Source organism: Lissotriton vulgaris, unplaced genomic scaffold (assembly GCF_964263255.1).
Source record: "Lissotriton vulgaris unplaced genomic scaffold, aLisVul1.2 SCAFFOLD_1779, whole genome shotgun sequence".
Taxonomy (NCBI): Eukaryota; Metazoa; Chordata; class Amphibia; order Caudata; family Salamandridae; genus Lissotriton; species Lissotriton vulgaris.
The window spans coordinates 473,732-499,748 of NW_028252259.1; the positions used below are offsets into that span (position 1 = coordinate 473,732).

Below are 26,017 nucleotides of genomic sequence, written 5' to 3' on the forward strand. Positions count from 1 at the left end.
GTAGGCCTTAAACGAGACAGACTCCATCTTGCTCTATGCCTGGTAGCTCGAGAGGCCTTCTAGGTCAAGTGTAATATTTTAGTTTCAAGCTGTTGTTCGCTTGGAGAGAACCGGCTCGGGCTGGCCCTTATCGAAGGAATGTATTTTTCTCCACTCCGAAGACACAACTTCAGGCCGGCCGGCAGGGAACGTGTCCTTGGTATGGGGAGGTACAAGAATTTGGTGGGCGGCAGGTTGCTGGCCGTAACTTTCCATGAAGGAACGGGCTTTGATATTAGCGAAGGTGTTAGTCAGTTGTCAGTTAGTTCGTAGGCGGCATCTAGCCGTTAGCATCTCTGCCATTAATTATTTCATGGCGGACAGTCGCCATCTTTGAAGTCCGAGAAAGATTTAAGACCGAAACTCTCTGAGAAAGACTGAAGGAGAATTAGCGCGGAGCGCACTGGCACAGAGAGAGAGAGAGAGACGGTAGCTAATATCCAGCGAGGTTCCGGTGGCCTGGAGGGAAGCAGACAAGGTTGAGCCTAGCGGTGCAGACGTGTACTTGTGACGGCTGGGGTGTGACTGCGAGGCGAGCCAGGACACAGAGACGAGAAGGGAACCTAGATGACTGCCGAGCCCCAACTTCAGGTTAACAAGGTGACCTCCGCCCTTTCCCAATAAGCGCGCATTCTAATCTTTACCTTTTCTTTACAGAAATTATGTTGCATAGTAATGTGATATGTGTCTATTGTCAATAAAATATCCTAGTTCTTAGAGAACTAATGTGTGCCTTGTATTCCTGTTCAATCCTGGTAAATGGATCTCCTAGTTGAGAGTTGTTTGCATGAACGGATGTGAAATCCTGATCAGGTAAATAGTGATCGAACAAAGAGGGAGTGAGTGGACCGTTGATGCCAAGAATAGGAGGTACATCATATCATTTGGGAACTGTATTAAAAGTCATTATCATAGTTTCATTCCAAGTAGATAAATGAGACATTGTCCTGATAATTGCTCATAGGAATGTGGTCTTCGTTGATATGCGGCGTTAGTGAGGGCGTTGGGGAGGATTACCAACGCGGATACCCACAGGATTGTGGCTTGCATAAGTGAGAGCGTCAGGGGGGATACTGGCGTGTAGATCTACCGGATTGTGGATCGTTTGGAAAGGAGAGCATTGGGTTCTGCAGGCCCATGTGTAGACGCACCGGATTGTGTGTCATATCTGCCCTAGGGTAGATCGGTCTGGGTCGGGGTGGCCGCGAGACCAACTGATGCGAATAAGATATTGTAAAAAAATCTATGCATGTGTATTGCTATTCCCCATCCTTAGGTGCGACCTGTATATACCTATATATATATATATATATATATATATATATATATATATATATATATATATATATATATATATATATATATATATATATATATATATATATATATATATATATATATATATATATATATATCCATATTCATTGTGAATACGTTCTAAGGAGGGAGGTGAGTACGTTTTGGCTGGGTTATAGGGGCCCCTGGGGGCTGATCCCATCTAAGCGGAAAATCCGGCCATTACAGGGAGGAGGCCTTTTCTCCCATGTTTATCGTGGAACGGGCGCACCTCAGGTTGGGCCCACAACCGCAGCCGGGCGCGCCTCCTCGTCCCATCATCGCGAAGCTTCTCAATTACCACGATAGGGACACTGCTTTGCGCCTGGCGAGAGACAAAGGTAAGCTGCAAAATGAGGGCATGGACATCTCCCTCTACCCGGATTTCACGGCTAAAGTCCAGGAGGAACGGAGACAGTTTGCGCCGTACAAAAAACAACTACGTATGCTGGGCCTGGACTACGCGATGCTGTACCCCGCCAAACTCCGCATCAACACAGGGGGGCATTCCTACTTTTTCACGAATCCCAGAGACCTTCAGAAGTCCCTGAAGGAATGGACTCGGGAGCGCAAGGAGGCTCGGAAGAACCAGGAGGAGGACGCTGGTTCAGTCTCGCACATGGACGAGCAAGACTAGATGGGTCCTAATGGAGTATATAGCTCTCCTCAACGCGGAGGGGACACTATTCCTCAAATGGAGGGGCTGAACCACCCCCTTGGGGGGCGGTAAGTCTGGATTGCACTATGACTGTCAGTACTGTTTGTTGGTGCAGCGTACGAATCGAGTGGATGTACGCTAAGGCGGTTGTTGAAGAGGGGGGAAAATAACGCTGCTTGGGGGTATGCACAGTCCAGTGTGCAATGGTTGGGGGGTTGGTGGGATTGGGGAGCGCATTGGTGTGATTTACCATGGACACTGAACAAATAGCGGGGTCGGGCTGGAGAGTCGAATTGACTATATGCGATAGAGCAGTTGGTGGTGCGGTTCCTTACAGGTATGCTCTGCCCCGGTGCCTTTGGCTTTGTGACTCCCTAGGGAGTCGAGTTTCGAAACGACCTACAAATTGCTATTTTTGGGTTGATGGGGGCTGCTTTTGGGGCCTGTCTGACCTGGTTGGGGGTGGTCGGCTGTGGGTGGGTGGGTGAGTGGGTGGTGGGGTTGGGGGAGTCTACTGACGGGGGTTCTTGTTTCAATGGGTGTGGGGAGTTTGCAATTGCTTTGAGTGGACTGCTCTGTGGAAATGTACCCGAATTGAAGTGCCGGCTGGCTACAACGGGGAAATGTGTACTGTTGCATTTTGTTCTCGCCATCCCTGGTGATACGATGGTTCAAATGTCCTTGCTATGTCGAATGCTGCTTTGAATGCTCCCACCCATTCTCCACACACTCTGAAAATGATGACCTGGAACGTGCGGGGCCTGAACGATTACCGCAAGTTGAGGAAGGTCCTTAGCTACCTACACCGACATGTTGATTTGGCCCTCCTGCAGGAAACCCATTTGCCTATCAACAGTAGGATGTTACAGTCTCGTGGGTTGGCGGGACATATTGTGGCGGCTGGCTTCACGACACATTCTCGGGGGGGGGTATTAATCTGGGTCAGCCCTTCCTCACAATTGAAATTGATCCCGGTAATGGCAGATACGGAGGGTCGACATGTCCTGGCTAGGTGTGTGGGTAAGGGACTTGATCTGTTGATAGTTAACGTGCACGGCCCCAATTATGATAACCCTGACTTCTATGCTGCCCTGTCCACACACTGTAGGTCTCACGCACAACCTGGGATGTTATGGGGAGGAGATTTTAATTTTGTCTTTGACCCTGAGAGGGATTGCTCAGCGGGCCCAGCTCGACGGCCGGTGGCCTCCGCCGCCTACATGAAAGCCGAGCTGATCAAACTCGACCTGGTAGATGTCTGGAGGGACAAACAACACTCGAAGGGCGGCTTCACACACTATTTGGCCTACCATAAAGTCCACACTAGAATAGATTATTGGTTGGCGATTCCTCCAGTCCTGAGCAGTATTGGCACCTGCGAGGTTCTCCCGCGCACCCTCTCGGACCACTCCCCCATTCTGTTGCATCTTTCCACTGCTAGGAAGGGTATACCGGCCTTTACCTGGAGGTTCCCCCCCTTCGCCCTGTTGGATGAAGTCTTTCGGGGCGAACTGGCGGAAGATATAGATAAGTTTTTTGCTACTAATCTGGGCTCTGTTGATAACTTTTTCACGGCCTGGGAGACATTCAAGGTTTTTATTAGAGGCATGGCTATGTCAAAACACTCCAGTATGTTGCGCACCATTAGGCGGGAGCTGACCGCCTTAGAAGCTAAGCTGGCGGACCTGGAGAGCCGCCAACTACTGGACCCTGGCACTGACGATGGCTTGGCGCTCTCCCCTTTACTGTCAGAGTATCAGTCACTAGCGGACAGGGAGATACTCTATATGGGTAAATACGCCACGGCCCGGGTCTACGGGGAGGGAGATAGGCCGGGCGCCCTTCTGGCTCGTATGGTTAAGGGCTCTCGGAGACCTCTAGTGATAGACGAATTGAGATCCCCAGAGGGCGACGTGGTCACGGATGAGGAGCAAATTCTAGCGACTTTCAGACGCTACTACGCCGAACTTTACCATTCCAAAACACAGGGCGTTGAGAGCGAAATGGACGATTACCTGGACCATATCGCCATGCCTTTCCTGCGGAATTCGGACAGGGAATTTTTGATGGCCCCCTTTCATGAGGACAAAATTTTGGAGGCCCTGGCCGGTATGAGAGCGGGTAGTGCACCGGGTTCCGACGGGCTCACGGTAGGCTTCTATAAGACCTACAAAGACATCTTGCTCCCACACCTGATCACCCTCTTCGACGCGATTTGTGAGGACGGTGAGATGCCCCTCACCATGCGTGAGGCGTTGCTGGTCACTGTACCAAAGCCGGGGAAACCCCCAGACCTCTGCAGTTCGTACAGGCCTCTTAGTCTGCTAAATGTGGACGCAAAGATTTACGCCAAAGTACTTGCCAATCGGCTGGCTCTCTTGGTCCCGGATATGGTTGCGCCCGAACAGTCTGGATTCGTTCCGTGCAGAAATTTAACATACAATATACGCACGGTGCTGGGTACGATGCAACATGTCCGACAGGAAAACCGGGCGCTAGCGATATTCCTAGACATGGAGAAGGCATTCGACTCTGTCGAATGGCCTTTCATGATCAGAGTGCTACGGAAGCTGGGCCTGGGCGAACTGTTTCTGCAGAGGATTGGTGCGCTGTACCACCGACCGTCGGCCAGATTGAAAGTGGGAGACAGGGTGTCGGAACCGATCTATATTGGCAGGGGAACTAGGCAGGGCTGCCCTCTATCGCCTCTACTCTATGCGCTGGTGGCGGAACCCCTGGCTTGCGCCATACGGGAGTACCACAGTTTGGAGGGGATAAGTTTTCCCACCTACAACATAGGGATATCGACGTACGCTGATGACACCTTGCTATACGTCCGAAACCCGGAGTCGAATCTGTCCGCAGTTCTCCGGGAGGTGGTCCGCTTTGGCTCACTCTCAGGTCTACGGGTGAATTGGGACAAATCCATCGCTTTCCCACTCACTCCAGTGACACATCCCTTCGACATGGAGTACCCTCTGAAGTGGTCCACAGACTCGGTCAGGTACTTGGGCATTCGACTGCACACTGACCCAAAGGTCCTAGTCCGGGATAACCATGGCGTAGCCTTCAATAAATTAGTCGATGATGTGGACACTTGGTGTAAACTCCCGCTATCCCTCCTAGGCAGGATCGCCATCGTAAAAATGATTGTGCTGCCCCGGTTCCTGTTCCTTTTCATAAATATTCCTGTGGTGCTGTCGAAGTCCTTTTTTAGACAGCTCACACAAGTCTTGATCCGACTGGCCTGGGGCGGCAAACAACCTAGAGTACAGTGGGCGACACTAATTCTCCCCTGTGAGATGGGGGGTCTGGGGGCCCCGGACTTGGAACGCTACTACCGAGTGGCGCAAGCTGCTCATCTGCACTCATGGGTCCACGGCGATGCACGCACACTGCATCTCATCCTAGAAAAACTGTTTGCGGACCCGCTCCCCTTGCCTGCCACGATCTGCCTCCCGGTAGATCGCTCTGTCGGTCAAATGGATTCCCTCAAGGCAACCAACCATGCATGGCATGCCCTGGCGCGGGCCCGCGGCTGTACTATGTTGTACTCCCCACTGATGCCGATAGAATGGGCGCTCTGGCTGGACCCCTTGGGTGAAAGGGGCGTCGTCGAGGCTCTTTGCTCTCTCGGAATCGCGAAGATGGAGGATTTGTTCACCGAGGGTACACTAAAAACCTGGGATCAGCTCACACCCACGGCGTTGGGCCCTTCATTACTTCAGAAATTCCAGTTTCACAGGCTCCGCTCGGCGTTCCGGGAGGTTCTGGGCTCTTCTATGGAGGAACCTGAGGAGGTTCCTGAACTGACCTATATCATTAAAACTAAAACACCTGCTAAATTAATCTCGCAAGTCAACAAGTTGGGAGTGACGCATCAGCGCATGCCACATTCTAAAGCTAGAGCAGCATGGCAGGACGATCTGCAATCGCCCATCGATGACAGTATGTGGCGATACTGCTGTTCCAGCACGCGCAAAATCTCCCTTAATGGCAGGCACAGGTTGGTGCATTTCAAGTTCCTTCAGCGGGTGCAATATCCTCTGAGCACACCCACAGTTCAATCATGTAATTCCAACGTGTATATGGCAAGCTACTCCAATCCTCAGGAGTCGGATCAAATTAATATAATCTCCAAGGTCAATGCACACAAAAGTCCACTTTCTGTATAAGAAGTCCTTATAATTTATTTCAAAAGTTGATTACACCAGCCAACACGTGTTTCGTCGTGCATATATTGTACCTCGACTTCTTCAGGGCTGTAATCAAACAAAACATTTCCTACAATCAGTATAAATGTTTTTCATATAACTGAAATTAGATGTGGAATAGTACCAACCACAAACCATTAAGATAAACGGCCTGCAGAGTGAAGAGTTTGAAGTGAGAAAATGAATTAACAGAAAGCCAATCCAGTCCTAGTAAGCACCCAGTGTAAAATGCAAGAGAAAGAACCCTACTACCAAGATATATAAGCAGGGTAGGGGTAAATAGTCACCTCTGTATCTTTCCGTAATCTCTCTTTAATATATGGTCCTCAGAACATGAACAAATCAATCAATCTGAAACAACAGAGGCGTGTCACATAATATATACCTTGTATCCTGTCACTACTATCCAAAAAGCAGCTGTATAACCCACTAGTGAATCCAAACAGAAAAGATATGCCAACTAAAATTAAGTATTCACCCCCTATGTTATGAGTAAATCGGGTTTACCTTCAAAATTCTCCTCGCAACTCATCCAGCAATATGTCAACAGTGTCTATCTCTCCATTCACCTATAACTTCCACCAAAGTCAAAGGTAATTATGTTACAAACCAAGTATATATTGCTGGATAGAATTAAATCAAACGTGTATCCTACAACACTCACCCAGTAAATATCATCTGGTGTGTTCTAATATATTATCATTTAGACTCCAATTATCCAATATACCCTAAACAAATAGAAGTAGCACATGTCACACCTCAATTTACGGTCAATGCACCAACACCTGCTAAGACGGAGGGTCTGAAGGAGAAATTTAAAAGATTGGAGAATTTGAAAAGACAGGAGCTTAACAAGTGGTGGGACGCAGCTACATTGAAGCAGTATCTTCTGCTTAATAGAATACCCAGGGGCTTGAGATCTCAAATCATGCCCACATACGAAGACCTGGAACCAGATCTGTTAGCTAATTGGGAGCAAGAGCTCACGAATTCCTCTAGAAATCTTATTAACATTCTTATAGAGAATGCAGAGAGGAAGATTAAGAAATTGCTTGAAGAGATACATAAATTAGAGGAGGAAATTAAAGAACTTAATCAACCAGAAGTGATTATGAAAAATTACACTATCTTGGATAACTTCCTAACAGATCTCCAGGCAGATATTAAGCGTAGGAAGGCACGGAAGCTGCAAAGAGATGAGAATGATTATAAAGCGGGCCGCGTTTTCACCTTTGCTAAGCGCTTTGATTACTTGGTTAGACAACCCCGTGGTTCCAAGCAGAAGGCAACTGCCACACCTAGCGTTGCAGCTAGTGAAACTGATGCCTCATCCATTGTTAGTAGTGAGAGTGAAGAGGTGAATGGAGGGGCGGTGGCCGAACCAGGCACACGAGAGATTGATTTTTTAGAAGAGGTGAGGCGTCACAGAATTGGGAATCGGGACTCCACGATCAGGGGCAGAGGTGGCGGAAATACAAGACTAGGAGAGGATCCAGGGGCAGGAGGACAACAGGGTGCAAGAAGGGGAATGAGGCTGAGGTCATGGAAGGATTGAATAATATGCAGAGCAATACTGAAAATGAAATTGAGATCATCAATATATCTGAATTTGAATTGACCAATGATATGATTAAACTATTGAAAAAGGGACTAGGATTTTGTCCTAATGTTATCTCGGACTGGTACATGACCAAGATTGATGTTTATAAATTTGTGAGACTCTTGAAAATTAAAAAGTTTTTTGTTCATGCACCATTAAAAGATAAAAGCACTACTTTACACAGTCAATTGAGTGACCTGACCATAGAAGGGGCTAATGCTACAAAATTGTTACTTTCATTGACAGAGAATGAGGAAGACCCTATTACACTGTCTAGAGTCTTGGAGGACTTAGAGATTAACAGATATCTCAGTCAAAGCAGCGGTCTAAAATTGAAATCTAAGTGGACTCCTCAATTGGGCATAGGCAATACTATAGATGCTTTCCACAAGTCTGTGGAATTTGAGATTGATAAACTCATAGATAAACGGTCTAAGGGTGGCTTCTATAAAAAATCAGACAACCTCACACAGGGAGAAAGAAAAGCACTTAAACTCCTTAAATCCAATAATGACATCACAATTCGAATGGCTGACAAGGGTGGTAACGTGGTTGTAATGGATACCACCAAATATAATGCAGAAATCATGACACAGTTAGATGATCTTAGATATTACGAGCCCTTACCCAACAATCCACTACCATCCCTAATGATAATGATCAATGAGAGACTTAGAAATTGGTATGATATGTCGCTATTGGATTTGGATGAGTATAACTATTTGACGATCTCGACACCTAAAGCTCCTTGTTTATACACCTTACCTAAGGTACATAAGAATAGGGAGAACCCACCCGGACGGCCAATTATCTCTGGTATTGGGGGTCCGACTGAAAAGATATCTGAGTATATTGATATATTCATGAGACCGTTTGTTGAAAATTTACCCTCCTATATTAGGGACACTAAGCATGTCTTGAATATGATGTCAGATGTGATCTGGCAAAGTGACATGTTTCTTGTAACACTAGATGTGGTCTCATTATATTCAAATATAGACCACACATTGGGAATTCATGCAGTAGAGACCTTTTTCAACAGGAGACCAGCTGAGTACTATGAGCACACAAAGATGATACTAGACATGACACAGATAGTGCTTAGTAACAATGTATTTGTGTTTAACCGTAATTGGTATAGACAGCGCCTTGGGACCGCGATGGGCTCCAGGTTTGCTCCGTCTTTTGCCAACCTGTTCATGGGATGGTTCGAGGCGGAGTGGATCTGGGGTCGTCGTGGGGTCAGGTGGATTGAATATATTCAATATTGGGGTCGTTTCATAGACGACTGTCTCATGATCTGGACCGGCAGTCTGGAGGACCTTCTGTGTTTTTTTGAATACCTTAACAGCAATGATGTTAACTTGAGGTTCACAACCCAATATGATAAAGAGAGGATTTATTTTCTCGATGTTGAGCTATACACAAAGGGAAATAAGTTGTGTTCCAAGATGTACAGGAAGGAGACTAGTTGTAACTCACTATTACACGCTAAGAGTTGCCACCCCAAATCTCAGATAAAATCCATCCCGTATGGAGAGATGGTCCGAGCTAGGAGGAACTGTTCGGAGGACGATGAATTTAAGGATACAGTACAGGATATGTCTTCCAGATTTCACGCTAGGGGTTACCAACGGGCAGTTATTGAGAAGGCAAAAATACGTGTCCATAAACTTGAACGATCTCACACATTAAAAGATAAGGAGATTACAGAGAATAAAGAACGAGAGGTACGCCTAGTGACTAATTACAACACAGAGTCTAATAAATTGTACTCTATTTTAAATCGACACTGGCACCTGTTATCATCTGATAAGGATTTATCAGAACACATTGGACAGAGACCGGCTGTGACCTTCAGGAAAGGGAGAACCTTGGCGAGCGACTTAAGCCCAAGTTATCCAATCAGAAATAGAGAAATTTGGCCCAGGAGTTTGACTAAGGGATTTTATAAATGTGGGCGTTGTAATTGCTGCAGATGGGCCTGTAAAAAGATTGTGAGTTTCAGCTACAATAATTCAGAAATGTATGAAATAGATACTTTTATGAACTGTGAAACCTCCTTTGTTGTGTATGTTATAGTCTGTTCATGTGGACAGATTTACGTAGGCAGCACGATAAGAAGACTAAGAGACAGAATGATGGAGCATATTAGGGCTTGGAAAAATGGGGACACTAGATACCCAATAGCTGCTCATTATGTTCAGAACATTGACAATCAGGGAGATCACCAATTTTGTTATCATGCAATAGAGCATGTACTTCAGGATCCCAGGGGAGGTAACAGAACTCTGAAACTCAGACGTAGGGAAGTACTGTGGATAATGAAATTGAAATCGGTCCAGTATGGGCTTAATATTGATAATGAATACCAGTACTTCTTGGGCAATGAGTAGAAATTGGGCTGATCTCTGACCTATGTGATGTTTCTTTGGCGATTTTCTGTAAATATATAAATGACTGCTGTTGACACCTAGCAGATTTCTGGCACTAGACTGTACAGGGACGCACAGTCCCTAGGATTTGATTTCGCTTCCCTTCTAAATATTATATGTATGATGATGACATGTGATTGATTAGTTAAGATGATATTGCACCCTCGGTTGCCTTACGTTTGGCTAACTGGCTAACATTTACCCTTCACTAACTCTACTCACCCTTCACTATGGCACAATATGGATACTCAATATGGTTTGATCTTTGTGATTTGGCTATTTAGGTATGCTTTGATACATTAATGGATTAGTACATTATCCCAGGGTTCACGGTTGAGCGCAGGGTCTAAATTAGACTTATGAATTACTCTGGAAATCCGATTGTAATCGGACAATTGAATAGATCGCCAACGTGTGTGGATATTATATGCATCACTTACACTATGATGCCTGTGAGCGGATCAGTGATATTAGCTTAGCCCATAAATATATGTAGAGTAACGTGTGTTTACTCTTAAGAACGATATGAACATATTAAAAGATGGCGCTTACATACAAACGCATTTTAGCCCATTCCAAGATGGCGCCCATGTGTAATGCCGGTATCTCGAACTTTAGTTTAGTTAACGTACTTAAATACTATACAGTAGAATTATATGTAGTTACATGATACTGGAGTACTGATATTTATTTTGCTTGATTACATGTATAATTTCGTGCTTAGGATTGTAGAAATAATAGTAACATGTTACAAGATGGCGCGCGCTGAAATAGCATATTTAAGGATACTCTAAGATGGCGCCCATGCTAGACGCCAATTCTTGGATGTGGTCGGTCGACTTAGTAGGAGATGCTAATAAGCAGAACACAGGTATATTTCGAGCGGAGTTGGCGGTAGTTTTATGGAGACACTAAATTGTGAAAAGGTATGAGATATTAAAAGCCTTTTCCTTTTATATATATTTCAGGCAGTCGAGATATTTGAAGATAACGACGTTTGGTGAGTGTGGGCAAAATGTATTGACTCGAAGTAACTAGAGGCTTGATACGGGTTATCTTTCTATAGTCATTATTTTGATACAGATAACCGTATATTGACCAAGAGAAGACGACCCTGTGCATAATATATAATTTATAGTTACCGTTGGTGAGTATATGTAATTCTATATCAATTACGGGAGGAGATAATGGATTAGCGCATTACAATTTGGTGCTTTGACAGTTACTGATCTCTCTCGCTTGCATTAGAAGTGAACATTGCATTGATAGTGAAGAAGACATAGGGTAACATTGTATATAGAAGGGTTATGTAAAATAAGTTTATTTAAACTTGGTATTTTGTACAGGAATATGCATTGACTCAGATGCTTTTACTCACAGGATGGTTTAATAATTTCATTTATGGTATATGGACCGTAAATTGAGGTGTGACATGTGCTACTTCTATTTGTTTAGGATATATTGGATAATTGGAGTCTAAATGATAATATATTAGAACACACCAGATGATATTTACTGGGTGAGTGTTGTAGGATACACGTTTGATTTAATTCTATCCAGCAATATATACTTGGTTTGTAACATAATTACCTTTGACTTTGGTGGAAATTATAGGTGAATGGAGAGATAGACACTGTTGACATATTGCTGGATGAGTTGCGAGGAGAATTTTGAAGGTAAACCCGATTTACTCATAACATAGGGGGTGAATACTTAATTTTAGTTGGCATATCATTTCTGTTTGGATTCACTAGTGGGTTATACAGCTGCTTTTTGGATAGTAGTGACAGGATACAAGGTATATATTATGTGACACGCCTCTGTTGTTTCAGATTGATTGATTTGTTCATGTTCTGAGGACCATATATTAAAGAGAGATTACGGAAAGATACAGAGGTGACTATTTACCCCTACCCTGCTTATATATCTTGGTAGTAGGGTTCTTTCTCTTGCATTTTACACTGGGTGCTTACTAGGACTGGATTGGCTTTCTGTTAATTCATTTTCTCACTTCAAACTCTTCACTCTGCAGGCCGTTTATCTTAATGGTTGGTGGTTGGTACTATTCCACATCTAATTTCAGTTATATGAAAAACATTTATACTGATTGTAGGAAATGTTTTGTTTGATTACAGCCCTGAAGAAGTCGAGGTACAATATATGCACGACGAAACACGTGTTGGCTGGTGTAATCAACTTTTGAAATAAATTATAAGGACTTCTTATACAGAAAGTGGACTTTTGTGTGCATTGACCTTGGAGATTATATTAATTTGATCCGACTCCTGAGGATTGGAGTAGCTTGCCATATACACGTTGGAATTACATGATTGAACTGTGGGTGTGCTCAGAGGATATTGCTCTCAGTATTGCTTCACATGAAGCCAGTTGATGTTGGATACGCATCATTCCTCTTGAAGCACCTTTGTGATTACAGCTAATAATTATAATTTTGTACCCTGATGTTTAGGTAGTGCGCCCATAATAGGTTGGTATCCACTTCTTAATTGTTCCTTCAGCGGGTGTATTACACCCCCGAACGTTTACATCACTATGGCCTCCGGCCCTCGGCGGAGTGTGAGCGTTGCCGAACGCCGGTTGCCGACTTTTTCCACATGGCATGGCTCTGCCCTGGGGTACATGCTTTTTGGGGGGAGGTATTTACTGAGCTCGATCAGATATTGGGGGAGACACTGCCTCGAACACCAGAACTGGCACTCCCAGGTTACTCTAAGACACTCCCTCCATCTTTGCGTCGTCTGGTCGATATGGCGTTGTTGATAGCCAGGAGAGTGGTGGCGGCCTGTTGGATGCGAGGGCCTCTCCCTGCCAAGACAAGGTGGACGAGGGATTTACAGTACTGCTGTACTCAAATCGAGCTGTACAGCGAATTGCTTCCGCCTAGGAGCAGACCGAAAAACTTTTGGGACCTCTACAAAGAACATTTACAAAAGGGAGAGGAAGGCGGCTCAGAAACCTCGGAGGTTGTAGACCTCCAGGAACAAGTATTGGAGTAGGGGGGTGGGATGGGGTAGACTTGGAGTTCAAGGTCTCATGGGGGCGTGGTGGGATGGCTACCGGGGGGGACTGTCATACTGGGGTTGGGGTTAGGACAGGGCGCACTGCAGACACAACATGTTTTACTCTCGATTGGGGGGATGTAGAAATTCCACAGACACACTCACGGGAGGGAGGGGGGAGTTGGGATGGGAGTTTGGGTAGTTTTCTTTGACCTTTTCCTCAACATAAGACCTTGCAACCGAGTATACATCAGGGGATGGCCGGTTGTCGCACTGCACCACACGCTACCTCCAGGGGGGTATTACTATTGGTTATACTGAACTAGAGCCACTACATCACGCCGCCGGGCCCCCGGGATGCCGGCTACTATGGCTATGTACAGTTTTTATTTTTTCTTTGGCCACAATGATCTTGTGATATGTAGTTCCATGCAATGTGAATCTGTAAGTGCTTCAGTGACGACAATGGCTTTGCTGTTAATAAAGGTCTTTAAAAAAAAAATAGCTAAAAAACATTTGAAAAAGTTAAAAATGTTAAAACAGAATCTTTCATTTGGGGGGTTGTGTAAGGCAAGCATAAAAGAATTGGCTTTTAAGATACCCATTTGCAAGCATATTTGCCTTAACCACTTACGGCGAAATGGACGCAGCACTGAACATAAAAAAAGTACATGCATTCGATCTTGAGTGGACAAGTGACAAAAGTCACAGATTGCAGGGACTCCGTACCATCTAGACAAAAGATTATTTAGGGGTAGCAAGTCCTGCCTCAAGAAAAACCAAAATCTCCGGACGCCATGAGGCAAATTCCAGGCGACATAGGGTTGCACAAATTTCCTTGCAAATGAGTCAGTGAGGGGATTAACACCTTTCTTAACAAGGATAGAGGCACTGTCCAACCTGAAGCTAAGGTCCCAGGAGGCCTGTTTCAAGAGAGACTTTAACTGAGCTGCAGATAAGGAGAAGAGGGTACTCTCCTCCAACTGCAGAAGCGAAACAGCCTTCTAAAATGTTTAACAATTAGAGAGTATTCTCTTAAACTTCCCAATAATTCCGCATTCATAAGGTTTCTCATAGTCCCCGCTTCTCCTCTGGCTAAGCTTGCGACCCAACGCACTACAGCTGCCAGGCCCTGCACCCAACTGCTGCACAGGCCAAACTCAAGTCTACAAGCGGCCACTGTGCAAGCGGAATGGAGGTTGAGCCTCTCAATAATTTACCTTCTACCACATTTAAAAAATCCCAATACCTTAGGTCGACCAGTTCCAATCCGTACAGGAGGGTAGATGGGATATTTGCCCTGAAGACCTCCAATAAATAAGAGAAGTTCTATTCAACACTAAATCAAGATCAAATAATGGGAGAAAATCAAGAATCAATGAATCTGTACAGATTTCAACAGAGTTATTAGTGGAATTTTGAGCGGGAACTACCCCTTCTGCTAATGTATTGAAAGAATGGGCTGTAGGATTAAGAACGGTTGATACCACAGGAGCAGATTTTCTTATTTCCACTACAGGAAAGTGAACCAAGGGCCTTTCTTCTTCTACATCCAATTCTCCTGAAGTGGGATTAGAACAGTTGGTGGTAATTTCATTGATTTTAACAGGAGGGACCATGGTATTAAATGACAATATATTTGAATCATGCCTCGGAATCCCATTATCGATCTCAACCGTAGCAGGGGGAGAGTTATAACAATCTTGGGAGTCCTTGAAAATTATTTGTCTCTGCCTCCTCTTTTTAAATCTACGGAGAGGCGTCCTCTTTTTTCCTTTAATCTTTTTTAGTTTTCCCACCTTCACCTCATCCTCCATCCCCTTGAATTCTGGCCCAAAAATGGGAAATAGTACTTTTTCGGCATTGGCATCTGGCAATTCAACACTTTTGTCATCCATTACAATGCCTAGTTCAGAATCCTTAATACAGTTATAAGCGGACGTTTTATAAACTGGACATAATTCCTTCATGACAGGAGCAACTGGCATATTCTGAGACGGCAAACAAGATGAATTTGCTGGTATTTTTTCAGGAAGTGGAACAATACAAGGATCCGTGCAGGAATTTTTTTCCGGGGGTTTCAATAATAAAACCTTTAAAATTTGTGTAACAGATTCCAATACACAATCTGTACTGCCCACAAATTTACCCAATAGCATTAAAATAGAAGATAACAAATGTTCCAAGGAAATCAGAGATTCTGATATAGGTTTCTCAGATGAATTTGAGCTAGGAACATTAATAGCATCAATCCCCGTTATATTTATCATCGGGCTCTTTGACATGTTAGTCTGAAGTGATATATCATGGGATTTGAGGGAGGGAGTACTACTGTAGAGATGTAAACCAGAAGGAGTAGCGCCAATTGGGGTCTTTATAACCTCTTGTAATTTCATAGACCCATCTACCAAGAAGCGTCCACACAACTCTAAGCCAATATCCAAAGGCTGCGAATCCCCGTTGATAACCTCCCTTAACTCAGGATGACCTATCGAGACATTGGGATTATAATTTTCGGACATTAATGGGGCAATAGTTTGATGCAAATTATCCAGGTTGGGAGCTGAACACTTATCATTCTCAGAGAATATTAGAGGAGATGATACGACTCCCAAACTAGAATGTAAGCTTAAATTTAAATTATTTCCCAATTCCGTCTCCTTCTTCACCTGATCAGGCACTGAGTCATGCAAGGGAGTTGAACAAGCACCCTTATTAAAAACAGTCTTTTCCGGGAGAGCCCCCTTTACTGGGTCCTTATCAACCGTTTTCACCCACAACTAAAATATCTGGCTTTGGCCCTTCAACTGGAGATTTGCGGCATCTTTGTTTCGCAGGGGGTTGGATCTTGTCTTAATGCATGACCTTCCCCCCAACAGTCTCCCAGAACGAAGCTTTTTAGCCGTCATATTTCAGAATATGCCTCAGAGGGGGAAAAAACAATACACAATGCCAGTAGACAATTTTAAATATACTCAACGTCAAAAGAAAAAAATAAAGAAAAAACAAAGCAAATAAAGTGTGTCAAACAAATTACAAATGTTGAGGCAATTGGCAGAGTCTATAAGGGCTTGAATGGATTCTAAATAGTAACAGTAAGATGAATAGTAAATGTTAATAAGTGGGCCCAGCCCAGCCTACTTCGGCCACAGAGGGCCCGCCCTTTGTCCGGACTTCGTCCGGTTGTCGTCGTTGCTACGCGAAAGGTTCTCCCGCTGTTTAAATAGTTAAGGAAGTGGCGGGAAGAGGACCAGCTGCGGCTGATGATCGCCGCACAGCAGGCTGGTCCTCGCAGTCCCGCTGAAGGCTGTGGGAGGGCTTTCTAATCACAGTTCTTAGCCCACAGCAGGTGTCGCGAGATATAGCGTAGTGGGGCGCAAGGTGGAGAAGCGTCGCCGTTAAAGCAGGCTCCCACAAAGCACAGCAAAAGGAGATCCTCTAGGCAGCTTCCAGCAGCACACAACCACCGAGGATTGGCTCCACCCGATTTTAATGCAGGGAGCGGCGGGAAGAGGACCAGCTGCGGCCGATGATCGCCGCACTGCAGGCTGGTTCTCGCAGTCCCGCTGAAGGCTGTGGGAGGGCTTTCCAATCATAGTTCTTAGCCCACAGCAGAGTCCCGGCTTCTTAGAACACTCAGGAGGCGAGCGGCACCTGCGAAGCGGGTGTCGCGAGATGTAGCGTAGTGGGACGCAAGGCGGAGAAGCGTCGCCGTTAAAGCAGGCTCCCACAAAGCACAGCAAAAGGAGATCCTCTAGGCAGCTTCCAGCAACACACAGGGACAGCCACATACCAGACAACTACATAGCAGTGCAGAGTAGACAAATGCACACTCAGTAGCAAACGTGATGGTGTAAGTCCAGTGTACACCGCCTCAGAACATCTTTAACATACAGAAGCCTGTGTTTGAATTAATTCTCACGCAGCCTGCAAATTCCACTGTTCATTTGTTTCCAGGGACATACAGGCACTCATAGGCACTCACAGGTACAAAACCCCCTGGCACTCAAAGGCACATACATGCAAACATGCGCACATAGAGGCACACAGGCACTCATAGGCACACACAGGCGCTCACATGCAGGCACAGGCACACACAAGCACTCATAGGTACACACATGTATACACCAGCATGCACAGGCACACACAGGCACACACAGCCACACATAGGCACACATAGCCACACAGGCACGCCAGCCACACAGAGGCACACCAACTATTCACTCATAGGCTCACCCAGGCATACCAAGGCACATACTGGCACTAATAGTCACACACATGGGTACACTGATACACAGAGGCACACTCAGGCACTCTTATGCACATACAGGCACACAGAGTCACTCAGTTACTCATAGGGACACATAGCCATACAAGGACTCACACAGACACACTGAGGCACTCAAAGCCACATATATGCACACACAGGCAGTCATAGGCACAAAGGCACACACAGGAAGACACAGGCATGCCCAGTAACACATAAATACAAACACTCTTAGGCACACAGAGGCCCACACAGGCACTCGTAGGGAAACACAAGCCTTCCTAGGCATGCGCAGTTACATCTAGGCAGACACAGCCACTAACAGGCATTTATAGGACCACACAGTCACATATAAGCATACATAGGCACATACAGGCACTGAAAGGCACACATACAGGCACACACAAGCACACACATATGAATGCACAGGCATTCACAGACACAGACAGGTACTGGTAGACACACAGGCACACACAGTCACTCACACGCACTTAAAAGCACCCAAAAGCACAAATGGGCACACACAGGCATTTTTGTGACCACACAGTCCCACATTGGCATACATTGGTACTCATAGGCACATACAGGCACTCACAGGCACTGAAAGGCACACACAGGCACACATAAGCACACACGGGCACTCACAGGCACAGTGATGCACTCACAGGCACACACATATGAATGCACAGGCATACACTGACACAAACAGGCACTGGTAGACACACACAGGCAGGCAGCACACACAGTCACTCACATGCACTCAAAGACATCCAAAAGCACAAATGGGCACACACAGGCATCCATAGGAACACACTGTCCCTTATAGGCCCACATAGGCACTCATGTGCATACGCAAGCCCTGATAGGCACACAGCCACTCATAGGAACATACAGCCACTCATAGGAATACACAGGCAGTCACGGGCACACACAGGCACTCGTGGACACATACAGACACTCATAGGCACAAGCAAGCACTCATAGGCACAAGCAAGCACTCATAGGCACAAGCAAGCACTCATAGGCACAAGCAAGCACTCATAGGCACAAACAAGCACTCATAGGCACAAACAAGCACTCATAGGCACAAACAGACACTCATAGGCACAAACAGACACTCATACGCACAAACAGACACTCATAGGCACAAACAAGTACTCATACGCACAAACAAGCAGGCACAAACAAGCACTCATAGGTTCAAACAAGACTCATGGGCACATACAGACACTCACATGCACAAACAAGCACTCATAGGCACAAACAAGCACTCATAGGCACAAACAAGCACTCATAGGCACAAACAAGCACTCGTGGACACATACAGACACTCATAGGCACATACAGACACTCATAGGCACAAACATGCACTCACATGCACAAACAAGCACTCATAGGCACAAATAAACACTCATAGGCACAAACAAGCACTCATAGGCACAAACAGACGCTCATAGGCACAAACAGACGCTCATAGGCACAAACAAGCACTCATAGGCACAAACAAGCACTCCTAGGCACAAACAAGCACTCATAGGCTCAAACAAGCACTCATAGGCACAAACAAGCACTCATAGGCACAAACAAGCACTCATGGGCACAAACAGGCACTCATGGGCACAAACAAGCACTCATGGGCACAAACAAGCACTCATGGGCACAAACAGGCACTCATGGGCACAAACAGGCACTCATGGGCACAAACAGGCACTCATGGGCACAAACAGGCACTCATGGGCACAAACAGGTACTCATGGGCACATACAGACACTCATAGGCACATACAGACACTCATAGGCACAAACATGCACTCACATGCACAAACATGCACAAACAAACACTCATAGGGACAAACAAGCACTCATGGGCACAAACAAGCACTCATGGGCACAAACAGGCACTCATGGGCACAAACAGGCACTCATGGGCACAAACAGGCACTCATGGGCACAAACAGGCACTCATGGGCACAAACAGGTACTCATGGGCACATACAGACACTCATAGGCACATACAGACACTCATAGGCACAAACATGCGCTCACATGCACAAACACTCATAGGGACAAACAAGCACTCATACGCACAAACAGACACTCATAGGCACTGCTGTTTAACGACACAAGGACAGAACGGACACGTCAATAAAAAGCCGGGAAACACATTCTTTGTAAAAGGAAATATGAAGTGAAACCAGAACAGTGTTGTATAAAAGAATATAAAGAGCAGAAGATTAACGGCTTCCACATTGCATCATTCCTGTGTTACCTATAGTTATGCGGTGAAAGTGTATTATGTGGATAAATGAACTGAAATGTAAGAGAGTGCCTTTGGGAGTAAATGGGGGGGGGCAGAGTGAAGGAGAGTCGAGACGAGGTGGGGGGGCCACAAAAGCAGATCTTTCCATCATGACGCACACACTGCAGCAAGAGGAAGATGAGCGAAGATGAAGAGCCGTAACCGCCCAACAACGGAGCCAGATAATGAAATAAATATCACAGAAAACATTTCAGAAGTGAGACGTCATCAGGCTCTCGGTGCACACGTCAGACACAATGACAAGGGTATGAGATGCACACTTTACGATTGTAATAAAGGAAGGATGCAGAGAACCTGCTGTGACTGCCATGAACCAAGGAGGAGGAGAGGCAGAGGACAAGGGAACGAAGCGCCTGGATACCCTCACAGGTGACAAGAAGTGCCTGGATACCCTCACAGGTGACAAGAAGCGCCTGGATACCCTCACAGGTGACAAGAAGCGCCTAGATACCCTCACAGGTGACAAGAAGCGCCTTGATACCCTCACAGGTGACAAGAAGTGCCTGGATACCCTCACAGGTGACAAGAAGCGCCTGGATACCCTCACAGGTGACAAGAAGCGCCTGGATACCCTCACAGGTGACAAGAAGTGCCTGGATACCCTCACAGGTGACAAGAAGCGCCTGGATACCCTCACAGGTGACAAGAAGCGCCTGGATACCCTCACAGGTGACAAGAAGCGCTCTATAAATCTACAAAACTAACGATTGATTGAAAGAAGCTGCAAGGACCAGCATCAGCCACCAGAGGACAAGGGAACATGCAAACTCCAACCGACTCAGAGCAGCTTTCACCAGCCGAATGAAGGCCTGGCCCCTGTCTGGACAGTCCTGTACCATAGCGCTGCGGTGCCGCCCTCGAGGCACATATGTGCTTTACACACAACCAGAACACGAGATGGAGCCGGCTGCAACAAGAGAATAATTCAGTGAGCAAGGAGAAAGAAAGGGCCCTGAGAGATAAAGAGAGAAGTGAGAGACAGGGCAGGATGCAGATAGAGAACCTGAGAGAGAGAGGGAGAGAGAGAGAGAAGTGAGAGATTGATAGATAGTGGGGGCGAGAGAGGGAGAGAGATGGGAGAGAAAGATAGAGAGAGAGATAGAAGGGGGAGAGGGAGGGTGAGAGAGAGAGAGAGAGAGAGAGAAGGAGAGAGAGAGAGAGAGGGGGGCAGGAGGGAGACAGAAACCCAGAGAGATAGAGAAAAGAAAGAGAGAGGGAGAGACAGAGAGAGAGGTGAGAAAGAGGGAGGGAGGGAGAGAGAGAGATGGGGAGAGAAAGAGACCCTGACCAGGACAAGCACTCTGGTCCATCAAATACTACAACCATACTTCAATACTCCTCTACCTCTCACTTTCTCTTTTTCCTTTCCCGCCGCCGGGGGGACAGACAATCAGGGGCCGCATGAACGACTAACCGTCGGCCACACGATCTAATACGCAGCCCAACCGAACCAACAGGGTGGGACAGGGTGGGGGGAATGAGCGGAGACATGAACAATCGAGATCATGCGATCTTTATATAACTATGTAACCGGCCCGGAATGCCAGTACTACACTTGCTATGTCTCCCCCCCCCCCGGGCGTTTCTTCTTGTCTATCCCTTTGCACCCCTGTATACATACTGTACCTTGTATATATATACTCTTCTTTCAATAAAAAATTACAGAAATAAAAAAAAAAAAAGGAAAGTCACCCCTTTGTTGGACCTCAGTGGCCACGATCCTGCCCCTATGAATAGCTCCCTTCAAGAACCACAGCGGGGTCTCCGTCCCACTGAAGCTGCCCCCACCTGAGCAGGTGCACTTACCACTCACAATCACGGAAGGGGCGAGAGTTGTGAACTCATGAAGGTGGGGTCAGACTGCGCCCCCGAAGAGAACAGAAGCGCACAGAAGGTCCGGCAGCAGCCTCTGGTGTCAGGTGGTCCCACAGTGGTGCATCCTCTGCTCGAAGACCCTCATCATATTAGGCCCAGGAGGGCAAGCAGCCATTACCTGCTCTGCTTGGACGGAGGACGCTGGTGTATTCGGAACCCCAGACCCCTGTTTACTGAAAGAAATATTGCCCCTTCGTACACTGCTGCCATTAAAAGACATCCCTCTTAATTGAAAAAACCCTTGGTTATTGAAGGAGCAGGGGCGTAGCTAGAGCTTGTGGCGCCCGGGGCTATCCTTCAGATTGCCGCCCCCCTGGGAGGGTGCTCGGGAAAAAGGACGGCGAGCACCTGAAAGAGGTCCGAGAGACACGTAGTATCGCCGCTAATAGTTACCTCGATCATGCAAGTTACATGCACATACATGACACGGTCCAGGTCTAGACAGCCCTGTCCCCAACATAGTGCCGCCTGGGGCGGACCAACCCCACCTAGCTACGCTCACACTCACTCTTCTCTCCATCCATCCTTAACTCCTTCCAGCTATTCATCTCACACGTTAACACGTCAAAACAATATGGAAAGAATCCTTTTTCTTCCTCAAGACCCTACTGAATAAAAACCTTACATAAATTTCCAGGATTAAGATCTCCACATATTACCCAGCATAGTGACAGAAATGGAAGAATCCAGTGGACTGTATGTAGGCCTTGCTCTGTTACTCAAGTGCAAAACCCAGCGTGTACAAAAGGCAGCAGTAAGGCTTCTTCTACATCTTACAGCCACAGAGCTTAGTAATGTATGTCACACCTCCAATAGCCCCCAGTTTCTCAGAGGATTTTCTTCGAAGGGCTTGGCATAGTCCACAAAATCACCTACTGAGCTTACATGAGACATGAATCTCCCTGCCCAAAACCTAGAGTCAGTATCTAGACACCTCCCCTTTCCACAAGAGGGGAAATGACACCCTTCTCACTCCAAGCAGCTAATATACCATGAGACATGTTTCCTAGATTAATTTACAACTTTTTAGAATACCTAAGATTTAGGAACGATCTAAAATAAGGCACTTTCCCACATCTACTAAACAATACGCAAATACTAGTGAAATGCCATCTCACCCTTTATGGCTGCTTACTAAGTTCCCACTCCTGTCCACCTAGGGACTTTAGACTCCATCACCGAGCCTACAATCACCTACTACCCCTATGCATCGTATATTAAAGCCCAACAACAAATCATGATTGAATCACCATATCCATCTATCTTCTTTTACTTATTTTGCTGTCTTTAATTTCTTTCCTATATTGTCTTATGAGGCTGAGCTCGTGCTTTTCCTTATATTATACTCCTGTAGAACCCCTATATCATTACCGGTTGCAAAGTATGCTGCTTACTTACTTATTTCCAAAATTCATTTTAATTTAGCTGCTTGTGTATACTTTTGTAATAAAATGTTCCAAAAACCACAGAAAAAATAATTACGCAAGAGGGCAATGTGCAGATATAAATACAAATATACACATGAGCAGCTGTGCAGCAATGTGGGGGATCTACCCACCTCACAAAGGGAAACAATAGTAAAAGGAAAAAAAACATTAAACTAGAAGGACGCATTGGCTGTTGGCAGAAGCAAAATTTGAATGACACTACAGCAGACCAAAGGATGAAGAGAGCCAACTGAAAGCCTCTGGCTCAAAAGTATTATATATGAGGTCAATGAACTTCAGGGGAGCATGCAGCAGGCTGCACTGATGTATGCTTCCCTCAATGCCCTCAGGCCACTTTCCCAAAGTGGAAACTGTCTCTCCAGGACAGCTTCCACTTTGCAAATGTATACCACCAATTATGCGGGTGGTATCCTTTCAATGCTTTGTGACTGCAAATGGGGACAGCAACCATTGCTATATAACCTTCTGAGTCACAAGGAAGTGGGGCGCCATGTTTATACACCGTTTTTTCTTGCAAACCGCAAGCAGTTGCAAAACGGGCATTGCGAAGTGCAAATCCATTTGTGACTCATGTTTTCAGTACATAATGACACTGGGTGGGTTATGCACTTGGATTGGCTCCAGTTTTGTTCACCAAAGCCCTGTGAGTGCAAAACGCGTTAGTACATCGAGACCTAGGTCATGTTTCTTTAAAACCTTTGCAATAAAGGAGTAGGGGGTGTGAGTTAGTGATGGAGCATGCATGAAAGATTCAGTTTCTGATGACAAAATATCAGTCACAGGGGACTATTTTTACTCCTCGCCATTCAGTCACAAGAAAGACAAATAAAGATTTACTTTCTGTGTCTTCAGCTTGTGGCGGCATGGTTATAAACAGCCCTGTGACTGATGGATTGTCAGGGATAATTCCATACATTAGCTACCAAAATATATCGCTATAAGCGGAGGCCACAAGCCTAGTTTCCTGTCAGCCTGCAGCGTGTCATTTCAAGCCGCATATGCATCCGTAGCCCCTCCAGCAACATCCCGACCCGCGCGCAGCCCTCTCCAGCTCCTCGCTACCCTTTGCTTCATTCGCGCCTTATTTCGGCGCTCTTTTAAGTAACGCACTGACTTCCTGCTCGGCCTTCTAAGTTATTTTAACGTTTCCATACTAGTTGCTTGTGGCATGGCCTCCTGCACATTTAGCGCATATATATGTAATTGCATTCCAGTGGTATGCCAAGCACTTTACATCAGCTAGATGAGATTTAGTTCAGACAAGGTGAATATAATGCATTTAGAAAGTGCCAATATCACAACCTTCAGCCCTAATGCGCCGGTTACAAGATAAGCCTCGGCAATTACCGTTTTACAACATTGCAGTGGTTTTCATTGCACTACTAGGTGCATCGACTGTACAGTAAGTGAATAATTTGCTGCCTAACTCAATAAGGCTCCAGTTGAGTGCAAATGGTACCTCTTCACCACCCAGCAGGAGCCTATGTGGACCACAGAGCTGTGCGTGAGCAAACAAAATAAATGAGGTAGCAAACAGTGCATTACAGGAGGAAAAAGTGACAAGTGTGCAGGTTACAAGAGAAAACAAAGTACAATTTGAGGTATAATACTGCAATATATGCTACAGTGGCGTAACGAAACTTGAGGGGGCCCCAAGTGCAACGCTCCATGTGCAACGCACATGGAGGGCCCCAACAGGATATGCATATGTGAGGCCCCAACTGCAACTACAAACAAATGGCTGACCGAAAAACAAAACACATATTGCCAGACAAAGTGTGGCCTGCCTGACGGCAAAATCAATCTGGATAATAACCTCAGGACGACTCGGGCCTCTCTCCCTCTGTTACGTGAGGAAATGCCAGTCCCTAAAACTGAGTCTAAATGCCCACCACCTGCAGCTGCAACCACCGACATTAATAAAGCAACAAACCTTGCCTCAATTACTTCAAAAGTGAGCGTCTGTTCGTTCCCCAAGGAAACCTCAAAGTACACGCAGACGACTGTGTCTCCTCTGTGTGTGTGTGCTACAGAGCCGATGGGGCCCTGGAGCACGAGGGCTGCTGCGGGGCCTAAAAAAGACGTTTTAATGACCCCAGGATGCACCCCCCCCCCCCTCGCACAGATGGCAGGCCAGGCCCAGTGCATGCAAGCACCAACAGCCAACTCAAGAGAGCGCACTGCGCACGCGCTAGTCTGCGCCACTGCTACAGCGTGGGCGGGCGGGGGCTGGCCAAACAGATACCCAGGGCCGTCATTGGTAGCGCTTTAGGCTCTCCAGCCCACACTCCGGGGCAGAAGGCAGTGTCTGTACTCTGCGCATGCGCAGCTGTTCACCCAGCAGGCTCTCCTCAGCCCACACTCCGGGGCTGAAAGGAGCTAACTGTTCTCTGCGCATGCGCAGCTGTTTGACCCAGCAGGCTCTCCTCAGCCCACGCTCCGGGGCAGGAGGCAGTGTCTGTACTCTGCGCATGCGCAGCTGTTTACCCAGCAGGCTCTCCTCAGCCCACGCTCCGGGGCAGGAGGCAGTGTCTGTACTCAGCTCATGCGCAGCTGTTTACCCAGCAGGCTCTCCTCAGCCCACGCTCCGGGGCAGGAGGCAGTGTCTGTACTCAGCTCATGCGCAGCTGTTGATCCAGCAAGGTCTCTTCAACCCACACTCCGGGGCCTTGGTCCCTCCGGGCACATGCAGGGGCTGCCTCGAGTGCCCCCATCCTCCATGCAGTCCTGGTCGCCATCTTGACTTGGGTAAGAATCACCTTGGTTTCTTCTTGAGTTTGTATCTTGGAATGACGGCACTTTCAGTT

The 26,017-nt window shown here is 46.4% G+C and overlaps 1 protein-coding gene across 1 annotated transcript in view; it reads right to left on the reverse strand.

The window, feature by feature from the left end:
• LOC147662623 (uncharacterized) overlaps positions 1–25,279 on the reverse strand; it is a 295,476-nt gene extending 270,197 nt beyond the window's left edge. Inside the window, exon 1 of the mRNA XM_086951043.1 lies at positions 25,144–25,279. The gene's annotated coding sequence lies outside the window, so the exon portion shown is untranslated. The remainder of the gene's footprint in view (positions 1–25,143) is intronic.
• Positions 25,280–26,017: the final 738 nt, after the last annotated feature.